At 44.1% G+C, this 14833-nt stretch overlaps 1 pseudogene; it reads right to left on the bottom strand.

Moving 5' to 3' along the window:
• Positions 1-406: 406 nt before the first annotated feature.
• LOC127774118 (protein ZINC INDUCED FACILITATOR-LIKE 1-like) lies at positions 407-9954 on the bottom strand (annotated as a pseudogene).
• Between the last annotated feature and the right edge of the window lie 4879 nt (positions 9955-14833).

Genomic DNA, 14833 nt, shown 5'->3' with positions numbered 1-14833 from the left:
AAACAAGCCCTTAGATACCTCTGGTATTGATATCCGACACCAATGTCCCTTTCCATGGTATGCGTTGAGTAATGAGTAGGTTCAGAGTGTGCCCCCATCGATCGGTGGATCAGACCGACGGCAGAGGCATAGAGCTAAGAGGGTCCACTTGTAGGCACATTTTTTGGATGCTGGGAGCGCGGTGTGGTAAAACAGGGGAGTTAGAGGCACGTTGAATCGCTGTTGACGTCCCCTCTTTCATCTTTTTAGAGCAGAGAAGGGATAGGTAGAGATTGGTGCAACATCTGGTGATCCAAAGTTTTCACAAAAAACTTCGAAGATCATCTTTACACTGATTATACATCTGAACACAAGGCGAATGTTATGGGCCAATATAATTAGAGAATGGAGCATCATTGGCCTTTGGAACTGCACATAGCTGGTATGTATTACAAAGTTTTCACACTTATCTCACATTTACTTACTACAAATGGGCTATTTATTATTACATAGTTATGGGTCTATATTGTACATGAAACTCAGGAGTTTTAAACTTGAGGCCTGCAATCGAATTGTTACCTGATTTAACCCACAAATGAACCCTAAATATACGGTGCATGTTTATGAACGGCTCAACGCATCTGACATGGAGAAAAATGGCTTGAATGTCAGAATTAGCCCTATCACTGCAACCATGCTTATCACTAGAAATAGGATCTGGCCACCTGCATTTTTGATAAGTCAAACAACAATGTGCACTCAGTAATTTGTTGTGTTTTAGCTACCTGCCACCATATTGATAAGGCTGCATATGTGTTGTTTATTTGTATACCTGGTAAGAACAACCCTGTCACGTGCTTTTGAGACCATGAAAACCTATAAAATAGCAAGAAAAGAAGTTCTTCGAGCAGAAAAACAAAAAATAAATAATTTTTTTTCTGGACAATAAAACGTAGTACTTACAAAATTCCTGCTCCTGCTGGAGCTAATCCTTGGAACAATGACAATAGTCACGGAGATGCCATTTGCAGCACCTCTTTGTTTTTGTGTCTGCACTTCTTCCATATAGGATAAGTCAGAATCTAAAAAACGATAGAACGTATTAGAAAAATGAGCTTAACAGACAAGCTCGTTGCTTACCACTGCTGTATTTTGTAGAATGTTGCATGCAGTAGTAATTGTAGCCTGTTTGTTGAAATATAGATCAAAATTAAATAAAAATGTGAAATAATTAAATTTTTTTTTGAGGTAATATGAGAAAAGAAGTTGACCCACCGAGAATACATTTTTCAAAATTGAAGCTATGTTGATTAGTACTTTGAGCTCTAGCCCGTGTAAGTTGTGCATGTAGGGATACGCTGTGAGGAGAAGCACGGATAAGATCTACAAATCAAACAATAGGTTCAACATGGTACTTGAAAAGATAAAAGAAACTAAACAAGCATTTAAACAAAAATTAGGATTTGAACCAATACACCGCTTTTAGAAATTGTCACTGCCACCTCATTGTTTTTATAGGAACAAATCGTCATGCATACCTCATTATTTTTATAGAAGGAAATCAAATACTATTCCCCCATCTAATATTCAAATCGATACCTTCACTTTAATTTATTTTACTAGATTGATGCATATATGTTTCCCCACTTAGCATTAGACTACATTGTTTTAGATCCTTGATTTTTTTTTTTTACAAGTAGAATACTGAAGCGAATCTCACAAAGTTATATTTCCCACGTACCGTGGTAGGACGTAATGGTCTGATTGGTCCAAAATATTTGGCAATGAAAGGATAAACAGTAAATTGATATACCAGAACACCAATACCTACAAGGATCAAATGAAGTTGTTGTAAGGTAAATAATTTGATGGCAACTCTACCGGAAGTGTTAAAGGCATATGTTATTTCCATGTTACTTTAATTCATTTTGCAGGTCATTATTATCTTTTTTTTGCAAGGAAATTCTCTTGTTATACGCAATAATTATTTGCATGAAAGTTTGGAAAAAAATACTATATACCCTTTTTTTTTAAAGGAAAAATACTATATACCTGAGATGGCTGATACAGTAGCCAAATCCTGGGATGTCAAATTCAGACCACGAAATTTTCTTTTGCTCACAGCCCAGAATGAAAATGTCTGAAGATAATAGCAAGAGAGAACATATTAGATTGGTCACATACAGCTTAGCATCAATCACAAAGTCCACAATGATATTATTGGCATCCTCGCATATTGAACTGTACAGAAGTTACTCTCATGAACATATAAGAAAAAATCACCTCAAGGTAAGCTACATCATGGAGAGAAAAGGTACAGTAGATGATTACTGATGACACAAATTTCCAGTTCTTTAACAGGTTCTTCAAAGATGTGTCACTAGATACTTTAGCTTTTCCAGATTCTATGTTTGAGAGATCAACTTGTGCCTCCACTTCCTCAGAAATTTGTGCGTCTTCACCAGCACCTCCTACCTTTCCATCATTGTGTAAGTGTAGCGTTTCCTGAGAAAATCGGATAAATATACTATGCATCTTTCTATAAATCTTACTTCCTCCGTTTCACAATGTAAGTCATTCTAGCATTTCCCATATTCATATTGATGTCAATGAATCTAGATAGATATATGTCTAGATTCATTGACATCAATATGAATGTGGAAAATGCTAGAATGACTTACATTAATATGAATGTGGAAAATGCTAGAATGACTTACATTGTAAAACGGAGGGAGTATGATATTTTTAGAAGAAAGGTTTTTTTAGATGTGTGTGGATATGTAGTCGAAATTTGTGCTAAATGGTAGTGTAACAATCCTGATACATTTAATGTATTTTGAAGGGACCTAATAAGTTGTATTTTTGAAGGAAAGAATCATAAAGGACAAGATGTTTCATACGGGAAGCCAAATGCATGCGATGCATGATCCTGCTGCTAGTATTGATATGGTAAAGCATGGGAGGAAGTATGGAAACCTGAAGATAGAAGCAAATTTCAAAGTTTTGTCATATGCATAAAACGATAAAAAATCATATAACAAAAATAGTATGAGTAGTAGCTCACCTCCCAAATATGGATTCTTTGGAGAAAATATGTGGGTACTTTTCTGCAGGCTAATACATGATACATGATAGACAATGTTAGTCATATACTTTTGCATTGATTATTTTATAATACAATTAAAGTGCAGCTACTATTTTCACCTGTGCAAGAAACCTTCCAATAGCTGGTCCAAGAACAAATGCTCACTACACCATATCGCACTATCTCCAACAGCTTGGAACTGTTGGGGATCACACCTAAGCTGTTACAAATGATGGTTGCCAATAGCCGCCTGTAGGAGATCCCTTGTTTTTTTTTTTTTGAACATTGAAATCCCTTGTTGGGAATGCTTTGTCAGCAATGAAGAACAAACTCCGACAGCACTGTTGTTGTTGAGTTCACCAATAGTGAGTTGCTGTCGGCATTCTTGCTTGCCGGACAAGTGTAGAACAGGTTCCACACTGGTAAAACTCCGACACGACAGTTGGCGTTGATGTTTGAGTATAGCAACAGCACTGTCACAAGTTTGTAATCTAAAACACCAACATTGAATGTCGGTAGCACTGTTACTATTTTGCAAAATGATTACCATGAATCTTGTAGGTGTTTAAGCTTAGTATTTGTCACCATGCTCATGTAAATATATGAAACCAAAATGGCATGCACGCCCCCGACACTAATAATTGCATTTTATATTTTTCAAGTTTCCATGCATTCAATATATAAATATATGAAGACAACCTAGGACAAAATAATGTGCAAAGAGGAGTCATTCATTAATATGTGAACAGAGATCCAATACATAGTATTTCGAATTCACATATTGAAATCAAAGTTGTAGTCTGTAGGAAAAAATAATAGTGCAAACACGTATCATTTATTAAAGTTCAATGTTTCAGAATGTCCAAGCATGAACTTGGACAATTGTTGCATAATGCTAGCAATATTTTCAAATATTCGGCCCAAACCACGAGCGGACATACATAGTATAAGTGTCCTCGACACTTTCGTCCTCTGCTGGAAAGGCTTGATGATGTTGGTATGCTTTTCAGTGTTATCTTCATTCTCTGGAGATGTTTGGTGATGTTGGTTTGCTTGTCCAAATATATCTTCGGTTTGTGAGGGCATTTCTCCATTCCTAAAATTACATGAACCATCCTACATTGAAAAATGGATGAAAAACTTCAAAATAAGTACAGACCACAGGACGCTCAACAGTAACGCTGAAAATAATATAAAAAGTTCTAAATGAGTTTATTACCCAATGAAAACCTAGAGATGGAGCTGTACAAAAAAAAATGCAGCAAAGTTGAGTTGTGGTGGAGGAGCACCATATTGTGGTTATCTATAGTACTGTTGATAATTGCATCCGAATTAATATGTTAATTCTAAAATATTACAATGATAGGAATGCAAGTAATTCTCATATATATTCTGATGAGAAGGAAAAGAACCTGGGTACATTTGTTGGTTAAAGTGAAGTAATGCATTTATCTTTCCTTGATGCTCTAGATCTAGTCGTTGTCTTTTCAGTTCTTAAATTTCTTAATTAAGCTAGTTCTGAATGACCATTGTTGGAGATTTGAACCTGAGATGAGGAGCTTTGTGCATGAGATGGGACAACATTAGTTGACATTTGCACTACAGAGTACTGACATGGCTGTTGGATTTGTATACACTATAAGTGACAGTCCTGTTGCTATAATCAACTATGAGAGGGTTGTTTGTGTATCTACATATCTTTTGCCATGAGCATTGTTGTAAATCGTTTTAGTTGTTGGGCAAAACTGCAGCTGCTGTAATGGCTACCGCTCGTGATGATGTAACCTAGGACGTCATGTTAGACTTAAGTTATATACAGGTAAATATGAACATTACAATCTAAAGATTTATTGAATAAGCTAAAGTTTTGAAAGGCAAAAGATATAATTAAGCATTGTTCTTACAAGAGACATTCCTAGAGCTTGGTGCTCTTTCCTGCAGATTTCTGTAGCATATGCCTGGAAAATACATATGTATCCATGAGTATCTAATGCCTACTCTCAGTTGCTAATTGGGGCAAGCAAAGACAATAAGCAACCTTGATTGGTCCCAATATACCACAAAGCATCCCAAGCATTCCTCTAGTTACAATTGCCATCCAGTATCTTGTGCTAAGACCAAATAACGTGTTGAAAAAAATCCTGAGAAAAATCAAAACATGGTTTACTCCCATTTGATCATGGCATACTAGCTAAATACAGAGTAAGACCCCACAATGTGGCTGATTATTTCCTACACTGAGAGGATGCTAATCACGATGCAGGGCTTCCTTCCATACTTGTCAGCAAATATGCCCCATGGCACAGAACTGAAAGTTCTAGCTAGGAAATAAGATGCCGCTGAAAGAGAATTATAGTCAGTTTGACTGTAGCTAGTGATGACAGTATCATCGAAATGTGACAATAGGTCAATAACTATGGCCTCATTATTTAAGGAAAATGCACATGCAATCAGATTGAGATTAAGAGTATAAACATATACAAGACAAGATCTGAAACCTCGAGACATTACTCACCAACAAATCCAGCATAGAACCCGATGTCTTCCTCCCGCTTTGCGATATTCATGTCCCTGATCTGTTGCATTACAACAATAGTATAGAGTCATGAATCAATATATTTCTTAATGCAATCATGTCCCTGTTCTGAACCATATACATACCATGAAGTATTGATAAGGGAACAATGATTGGATCGGTAGAGCTGGGATGGACCAAAATGGGATGTTATACATCAACAGACAAAACAAATATGATATGATTGATTTGGAAATAGAAAAATGATTCACATTTACGCAAGATAGAATAAAGTAAATAACATCATTGTAAATATGTCTTGGACAACTATAGTGCTATATAACCTCTACATTTTATAGATAGTTGTGATCTCAAAGATGTTTAACAAGGTGAAAAAACCAGTCCCTATCAATTTTGTAGTATTCAATTCATTTTTCTATAGCAAACTGTGATGTAAAATTTTCCAAGAAAAAAAGACACAGATATTGAGACATACAAAAATATGTGTACTCCAAGCGACTAATTTATTCTGGAACATGTGTTGATAGAGATCTCAAGCATTCAAAAGTAAGGGCTGCATGCCAATTTGTACTACTACTTTGTACAAGTTGCTTGCACTAATGCAAATATTTTTCTCTTGTAACTTTTCTATTGCAACATCTGTAAGAATTGTTGACAAGACCAAGTAATGGTATGGACTTGAAAACCACCCATCAGCATTTGATCAAACAATTTAAGCGCAACTATGGTGCAACAAACATAATAGATGGCAGGCCTATTTTTCGAGTCTTAGGCCACTGAACTGCTTATGCAGCTTTGATGTAGCATGCTGCAATCATCTATCTCCATTGCCACCATGCTCAGGGCCGGCCCTGGGGCTATGCAGCCAAGGCGATCACCGGGGGCCCATGATGGGGTGTGTGTGTGGGGAGGGGGGGGGCAACACCTAATACTAGTAGTATAGTACTTCCTCCATTTCGCAATATAAGACTTTCTTGCATTGCCCACATTCATATAGATGTTAATGAATCATACATATCTAGATTTATTAACATTTATATGAATGTGGGCAATGCTAGAAAGTCTTACATTGTGAAACGGAGGGAGTACCTGCCTATGGCCTACTTGGAAGCAGAAACGCCCAAGAGACGAGAGGAGTTGCAGCATCGTCGGCAACTCGGCAGACGGCATCGCATCGCACAGGGCACAACCGCATAGGCGCACAGCGTCGTCGACTCGTTCTTGATGATTTTGCATCGATAAATGCCCAAAGAAGTATCTTTTCATGAGAAAGAAACAATGGATATGATTGGATTCTATTCTTCATTAAGGTAATGATATTAGTTACAAGGTACAAATATATTATTATTTTGGTCGACTTTATTTCTTGATAATTACTATACATATTAAATTTAATATATGGATGTATTTGTTTCCGTTTGCAAGTAAAATTAGCGTCTATATATATCATAAAATTTTATATATAGCTTAGAGGGCCCATCGCGATGAGTTTGCCTAGGGCCCTCAAAATCATAGGACCGGCCCTGACCACGCTTGGCTACTAGAGCTAGGATAATTCAAGGCGAGAGTGTCATTGAAGTCCTGATTTTGGCCTAAGTCAACAACTGAGCAAGGCCATATCTATACCTATCCATAGCCCATTGGCTTATTATGCACCTGATAGCATGCCAGCGCTTCTTCATCACAAAGAGTGGTAGACAGGACTGGATAAGTACCTATATGTCCATGTCATATGCATGCATTTGATGTAGCTATATATAGGAAAGATAATACACGAATATCGATAATAATGGTAGAGAGGCTATATGTTATATCTGGTCAGAAGATCTCTTCTTCCATGCATGGTCACGCCACTATTTTTATAAAAAATCTACATATATGGTTCTAATGTTTCAAAACTAAATGTTTTGAAATCTATGAACCATCAAAGTTTCAAAATTTTGACGAGATTTTTGGTGCATTGCTTGTGGGAGGAGTAGCACCAAGAAACAAGAGAGCATAAAGCAGGTGCCAGATATTTACAAGAGGTGATGCCGATGATGCAGATGTAGAAGAAGTTGAGGTAAGGGATGCCTGTTCTGCTCTCATTCGCCTTTTCCAGCTGACACCCGGGACACCCCTTGTGGTACTCCTTCTTTGTTTCCTCAGTTGTTAGAGGCTTATCGCCCGTGTTTTGAGGAGGAGGTGGTGGAGTTGGACGTGGCAACTCTTGAATCTCTCCACGGTCAGACTTCATTTAGTGATCCTCGCTGCATGAATATTGCAAAGCAACTCCAATCAGATATGTTGGCAATAGGATGTAGTACGAACCAAAGCAAGTGGCAATTGAACTGAAGCGCAGAAGGGTGAGGACATCAAAAGAATCAGCCTTCTAACATGTAAAGATAATAAACCAACATGTACAGATAAAGCATCTGAATAACATATGATTTGAGCTGAATGGAAAATTTCAGTTCATAACACTATTGAATTCTAGCTCGCTGATACATACATATTACCTTCGTCCCAGTTTAGTTCTCGTTTTGACTTTTTCTTTGCAATGTTTGACCATTCATTTTATTTGAAAAATTAATACAAATATAAAAAAGATAAGCTATACTTAAAGTACCATCGATAACAAAGCAAATCATAAACAAAATAAATAATAATTTCATAATTTTTTGAATAAGACGAATGATCAAAAAGTTACATACAAAAACTCAAAGCGACAAGTATTTTGGGACGGAGGTAGTACATACATACGCACGTACGTACGTATGTATGTATGTATGTATTCAAGTGTAGCAGAATCATAAGAAGGACAAATAATAGTTGAAGGAAATCTGTGGAATCCAAACTAAATTGTGTAAACTTCAATTTCTGTCAAGAATGTTTTGCAATCTAGATTGATATATATCTTCCCAGAACAGGTCACAATTATTCATTGCTAAACTTCGTGAATCGTCTAAACCCTGTACTTTCTTTAAGTTTCTGCCAAATAAAAGTGGCGATTACATATTTACATTGTGTAAATTAAGGTCCATATATATCTTTCAATCAATAATAAAGTACAGACCGTAGCACTACCATGTGTGTTGTTTCGCCTAACTCAAATCAGATTCTGCTGTGTTACTGCCTAAAATAAAACCGCACAAAGATGCACCAAAAACCAAAGCAAATTGAACCCATCTGAAATTCAACAGTTGCAGACTTGCACCTGAATGCATCGAACTTCAAACAAATTAAAGAAAGAAAAATAAAAAGACAGGAACAAGAACACACCAGCCCTAGGAAGAGAGAGGCAGCAGAATCATAAGACAGACAATAGTTCGAAAACCATGGAATCCAAAGTTCCAGACTAATAAAGTGTATAAACTTCAATTTCTTGAGTATCTTGCTATCTAGATCGCTATCTTCGTTCCCGGAACAGGTCATACATAATTATTCCTTGCTATACTTCGTCAATCGTCTACACACCCTGTACTTTCTCTAAGTTTCTGCCAAATAAAAGTGACAACTATATATTTATATTGCGTCTGAAAGAACATATGCCTAATAGTTGTAGTAACCTGAGTAGCACCTCAAGTTCCTAAGTTTAAATCTTCATAGGAGCGAATTTTAGATTGGGTTATTTGAGGGCTAAGTTCCCTGTTTGATAGGCTAAGTTCCTAATTTAAAAAAGGCTGCATATATCCGATTGGATATAAAGACCGGGTAAAAAAATACCCTTCTCTAAAAATATAATAAAAAATATATTTACATTGTGTAAATTAAGGTCCGTTTACATATATTTCAATAATTAAGTACAGACCTACCATGCGTGTGTTGTTCGATCACCAACTCAAATCAGATTCTACTGTTACTGCCTGAAATAAAACTGCACAAAGATGCGCCAAAAGCCAAAGCAAACAGAACCCATCCGAAATCCAACACTTGCAGACTTGCACCTGAAGTCCCGAATGCATCGAACTTGAAACAAATTAAAGAAAGAAAAAAAACACACCAGCCCACGGAAGAGGCAGCAAAAATCTTCGCCACAGAAACAGAAACTAACCCTCCCAGCTCCGCGCTGCACGAACAATCAAAACTCTAACGGAAGAGAAGAGATGACCGGAGTTCTCACGTGCGGATGCGCGGGTGCGGCTGAACGAAACGGAATGGGAACGCCGGCTGGTCTTCGGAGAACTCCGGTCGCCGGTACTCAGCCACTCCCGATCTCCGCAATTCAAGATTCGAGATGACGGGCGGTCATGCGTGCAGCATGGTTGTACTCACTTGGTGGACTCCTGGACCCGTGTGAGTTGTGCTTCTGCTGGCTGGACTTCTAGGCTGGGCCTCGAAAATCTATCTATTATATAACTAGAAAAAGTGCTTGTGCGTTTCAACTGGAAAAAACTAATATTACAATAATGATTACTATGTGGCTTCGTTTGACAAGGTTCTCATCATACGTGGTGCTTATGTGACAATTGGATTCCCAAAATTAATTTAAAAAACGTGGGACCCACATGTCAGCTAAAAATAATAAGAAAGGGTGGGGCCCATGTGGTCCCACATGTCAGCCTCCCTCCTCTCTCTAAACCCCCCCTCTCTCTATCCCCTGCTTACGGCGGCGGTGCAGAGGGGGTGATGGGCGGAGCGGCGGCGGGCGATGGGGGGAGCGACGGCGGGTGGCAAGCGGAGCAGAGGGGCGGCTAGCGGTGGGCGGTGCGACGACGGGCGGAGCAAAGGGGCCGCGGGTGGATGTGGAGCGAAGGCAGCGGGAGGGCGGAAGAGGAGCGACGGCTCGCCGCCCCGCCTCGCTCGCCCGTGCAAATGGCATCCCCGTCTCATCTTGTTGGTTGGCTTGGCTGGCGCCTCCATTTGTTGCTCGCCGCTGCTGGTGGAAGCAGCGTCGCCCCGACGAGATCGCGCGGCCATCCTTTCTCGCCGGCTGGCAAGCGCGCACGGAGAGGGAAAAATGCGGCGGCCGACGAGGGGGGCGGAGACGCATATCGGTGATCACCTGTTGAGATTTCCGCATCCTTTTGCCTGATCTTCTTCAGAATGATATCACCAAGTGTGCGCTTCGATGAGGTATCCTTTGACATGAATGCAGCTAGCGCTTTCTCGTTCTCCTCGTCAATCTCCGGCTACCAACCAACAGAAAAGTTATCAGCAAAATTCACATCAATCACACGGGAGCACACAAAGGAGACGTGTGTTGTGTTTTGTTTTTACCACGCCTCCGTCGTACTTGCTCTGTGCGTCTAAGCCATCGAACTCATCGACGTCGTCGTCCTCCTCCTCCTCGCCGTCTTTGTTGGGGACGGGGAAGGAGAAGGATGGCGACGGAGCGGCCGTTGCGGAGGTGGCGGGGCGCTTGTCCGCAAGGGACTCCTGCTGCTGGGTGAGCACCTCGCGGAGGATCTTGGCGCTGAGGGAGGAAGGTATGGAGGCCTCCTCCTCCGCCTAGTGCTTCTTGGACGCCCCCGAGCGGCGGCGCTTCGCGGCGTCGGCGTCGGCGCCGAGCGGGAGCCACTGCTGCAGACTTGCGCTTCTTCCCGGCCATGGCTAGCGCTTCTTAACCGCCGCCGCTTCACTTCGCCCCGCCATCACTTCGCCCACCGCCCGCCGTCGCTCCCCCCACCGCCCGCCGCCGCTTCGCCCATCACCCCCTCTACACCGCCGCCATAAGTAGGGGATAGAGAGAGGGGGGGTCAGAGAAAGGAGGGAGGCTGACATGTGGGACCACTGGGCCCCACCATTTCTTATTATTTTTTTAGTTGACATGTGGGTCCCATATTTTTTAAATTATTTTTGGGATCCAATTGCCACATAAGCACCACATCAATGCCACGTGAGACGAGGACCTAGTCAAAAGAAGCCACGTAGATGCCACGTCATCCAAAACCGGGCACAATACCACCGAGGGATCTATCCTGCACGGTTTTGTAAGTTGAGGGATGTGTTGTATCCAGTTTTCTGGACTGAGGATGAAAATCAGACTGGGCAACAAATTGAGGGACCTAAAGTGAACTTATTCCTTACTATCTCAGCCTGCAAAAAAAGTCTAATTTGACTGCCCCAACTCATCCTCTTATTGCGTTGTGTTGGACCAGCTGGCCTGCCCTCGGCCCATTAAGTGTGCGCAGCCTGGCAATGGAGACGACCCGACACGGAGGCGATCTGAGCCGTCCGATCCGTTGTAAATCCAGACGGGGAAGCCCTAACACTAACCCTGAGATTCTGCAGTTCTCTCTTCCGATCCTCTCTCCGGCAACGAGCAGGCGGCACCCTCCCATTCCATGTGCGACGGTGACGGCAGCGCGCGAGCGGTGACGGCCGCGCGCGAGCGGAGGCGGTGGCCTTCCCCCACCGCGAGCGACGGCGTCGGCTCCGACCGAAGGCGGCGGCAACATGCGAGCGGAGGCGGCGGCCTTCCCTCACCGCGAGCGACGGCGTCGGCTTCCCCCGGGAAGATCCGATGGTGTTGGCGGCCTTGAGCGGCGGCGGCGGCTTCCCCTCGTGCGCACTAGGTCTCGCTTTGCCTCGCCCGAGCCTCGGGAGCCCCTCGGGCGCACTGGGTCTATCTCCATCTCGCCCGAGCCCTGGGAGCCCCTCGGGTGCGCTGGGTCTCGCTCCGTTTTGCCCGAGCCCCGACTCACCCGACGACGGCACCGGAGCGCCCAAGGTGGGCGCCTTTCTCTGTCTCGCCCGAGGCCCGAGCCCTCGGGCGTACCCGGGATTACGCAGAGCCACGCTGCTCCGACCATCTTCACGATAGGATGTCCACAGCAGGACATAGGCTGTAAAGTGACCTCTGGCTCAGCCCACGACTCCCTTTCCCTTCCCTTCGCATAGCCTACTCAAAATCCCCCTTTTTTTCCCCGAAACCCCCAGTCACTAGCGTAAACAAAGTAGAAATCATTAGGATTCTTAGCGGTTAGGGCTTACAGTTATCTTGATAAGAATATGATATCTGTACTTCCCCCTCCTGACACTATCCCCCAGCGATTACGTGAATTATAGGGGGTATAAAGTTTTGGCGTGTCACATCAAATATGCGGACACACATTTGAAGTATTAAACGTAGACTAATAATAAAACAAATTATAGATTCCGCCTGTAAACTGCGAGACGAATTTATTAAGCCTAATTAATCCATCATGGAAAAAGTACGAATTACCCCCCTGAAGTATTGGGTGAGTATGAATTACCCCCCTAAACCTGAAAACCAGTCATTTTTCACCCTCAACTATCGATACCGGATGAAAAACCCCCCCGAGCAGTTTTGTAAGCGGTTTTAGTCTACGTGGCAGTCCAGTCAGCAAGTTTTTTATTAAATAAAGGATAGGGCCCACCTGTCATGACATAATATTCTCTCTCTCTCTCTCTTTCCCTCTCACCCTCTCTCTCTCCCGTTAGATGCCAGCGGCTGCGGCTCGCGCGCCGGCGGCAGAGCGGCGGGGCGAAGCAGCGGTGGCAGCGCGGGCGGAGCAGCGGCGGCCGAAGCATGCCGGCAATAGCGGGGCGAGCAGAGAGGAAGGAGGTGAGGAGGCCAGGGAGCGGGCTGAGGAGGGAGGAGACCGGCGAGGGAGCGTGGAGGCCGGAAGAGTCGTCGGAGTCATCCCCCAGCCGCCGCCGTCGTCGTTTGAGCCGCTCCCGCCGGAGTACGATGAGCCCAGGCTCCCCTCCACTGTCCCTTCCTCCTGCCGCGTCGAGCTCTGGTGGGCGCGGTGGGGAGGGCGAGACAGGCGCGGGCGCCGAGGTCCCGAGGACATTGAAGATGACGACGGCATGCTCGGGCGTGCACGCCGACCTCCCGACGGCCCGAGAGAGAGGTATGAGAGGAGGACACTTCGTCGCCCTCGCCACTTCGCCGCCCTCCGTTGCGACAGGGGGGCACGGGCGCCGTCAGGACCACCGGCCACCGGCCGCCTCTCCACCACGCCCGCCGCGCCCCCGCCACGCCTGCCGCCTGCCCCGGCACCACCACTCCCGCCGCGCCCGCTGCCGCGCTCGGCGCCCGTCCGCGCGCCGCTGCCGCCGTGACTGGGGGGCACGGGCGGCCGCCTCTCCACCACGCCCGTCGCCTGCCCCGGCCCCACCACTCCTCGCCGCGCCCACCGCCGCACTCGGCGCCCGTTCGCGCGACGCTGCCGCCGTGACAGGGGGGCACGGGCGCCGTCACGCCCGCCGGCCACCGGCCGCCTCTCCACCACGCCCGCCGCCTGCCCCGGCCCTACCACTCCCCGCCACACCCGCGGCCCAGCTCGCCGCCCTTCCGTGCGCCGCTACCGCCGCGACAAGAGGGCACGGGCGCCGTCAAGCCCGCCGGCCACTGGCCGCCTCTCCACCACGTCCGCCGCGCCCCTGACCCGCCCGCCGCCTGCCCCGGCCCCACCACTCCCTGCCGCGCTCGTCGCCGCGCTCGCCGCCCGTCCGCGTGCCGCTGCCGTCGCGCACTGCCCGTTGACGCACGCCTGAGAGAGAGAAGGGGGAGGGGGAAGACTGAAGATAGGTAATGACAGGTGGGCCCTTGTGTGTGTGTGTTTTTTTTTCTGATTGGATTTCCACGTCGACGCCACGTGTATGCCCCGTAGGAGCAAAACCGCTCAGTATTGAGTCGGGGGGGGGGGGTAATTCAGCCGGTATCAATAGTTCGAGGTGTAATATATCCGGTTTTGTGGTTCGGGGGGTAATTCGTACTGTCACAATAGTTCGGGGGGGTAAAACGTACTTTTTCCATCCATCATTAGCAAATATTTACTGTAGCATCACTTTGTCAAATCATGAACTAATTAGGCTTAAATTCGTCTCACAATTTAGACGTGTGTAATTAATTATTTTTTAACCTATATTTAATATTCCATGCATGTGTTTAAATGTTCGATGTGATAGGGTGTAATATTTTATCAGGGGATCTAAACAGGGCCATAGTGCCCAATACATGCACTGGCGGATCTAGGATTTAGGATATAGATGGTCCGACCTTTTTTTTTTTCAAACACAATAAACCTAACGGTACTAATATATACAATGCAAGTATAGATAATAGAATAGGCTAAATCACCAAAAATTTAGCATGATGTATTAATAAAACATCTTAAAACATATAGGGAAAAAAGGCAATTTAGAAACATTCTTCTTTGCTGCGTGTTTTCGAAAAAAGAAGCAATATCTCCATCTTTCTTCATACTTCAACGATCAACAATTTATATAGTATAGTACTACAATTTAATATCGCAAAAGCACAAAAATTGAAGATTTTA

Source organism: Oryza glaberrima, chromosome 5, assembly GCF_000147395.1.
Source record: "Oryza glaberrima chromosome 5, OglaRS2, whole genome shotgun sequence".
In the NCBI taxonomy this organism is placed as follows: Eukaryota; Viridiplantae; Streptophyta; class Magnoliopsida; order Poales; family Poaceae; genus Oryza; species Oryza glaberrima.
This window is presented reverse-complemented; position numbering and strand designations above follow the sequence as displayed.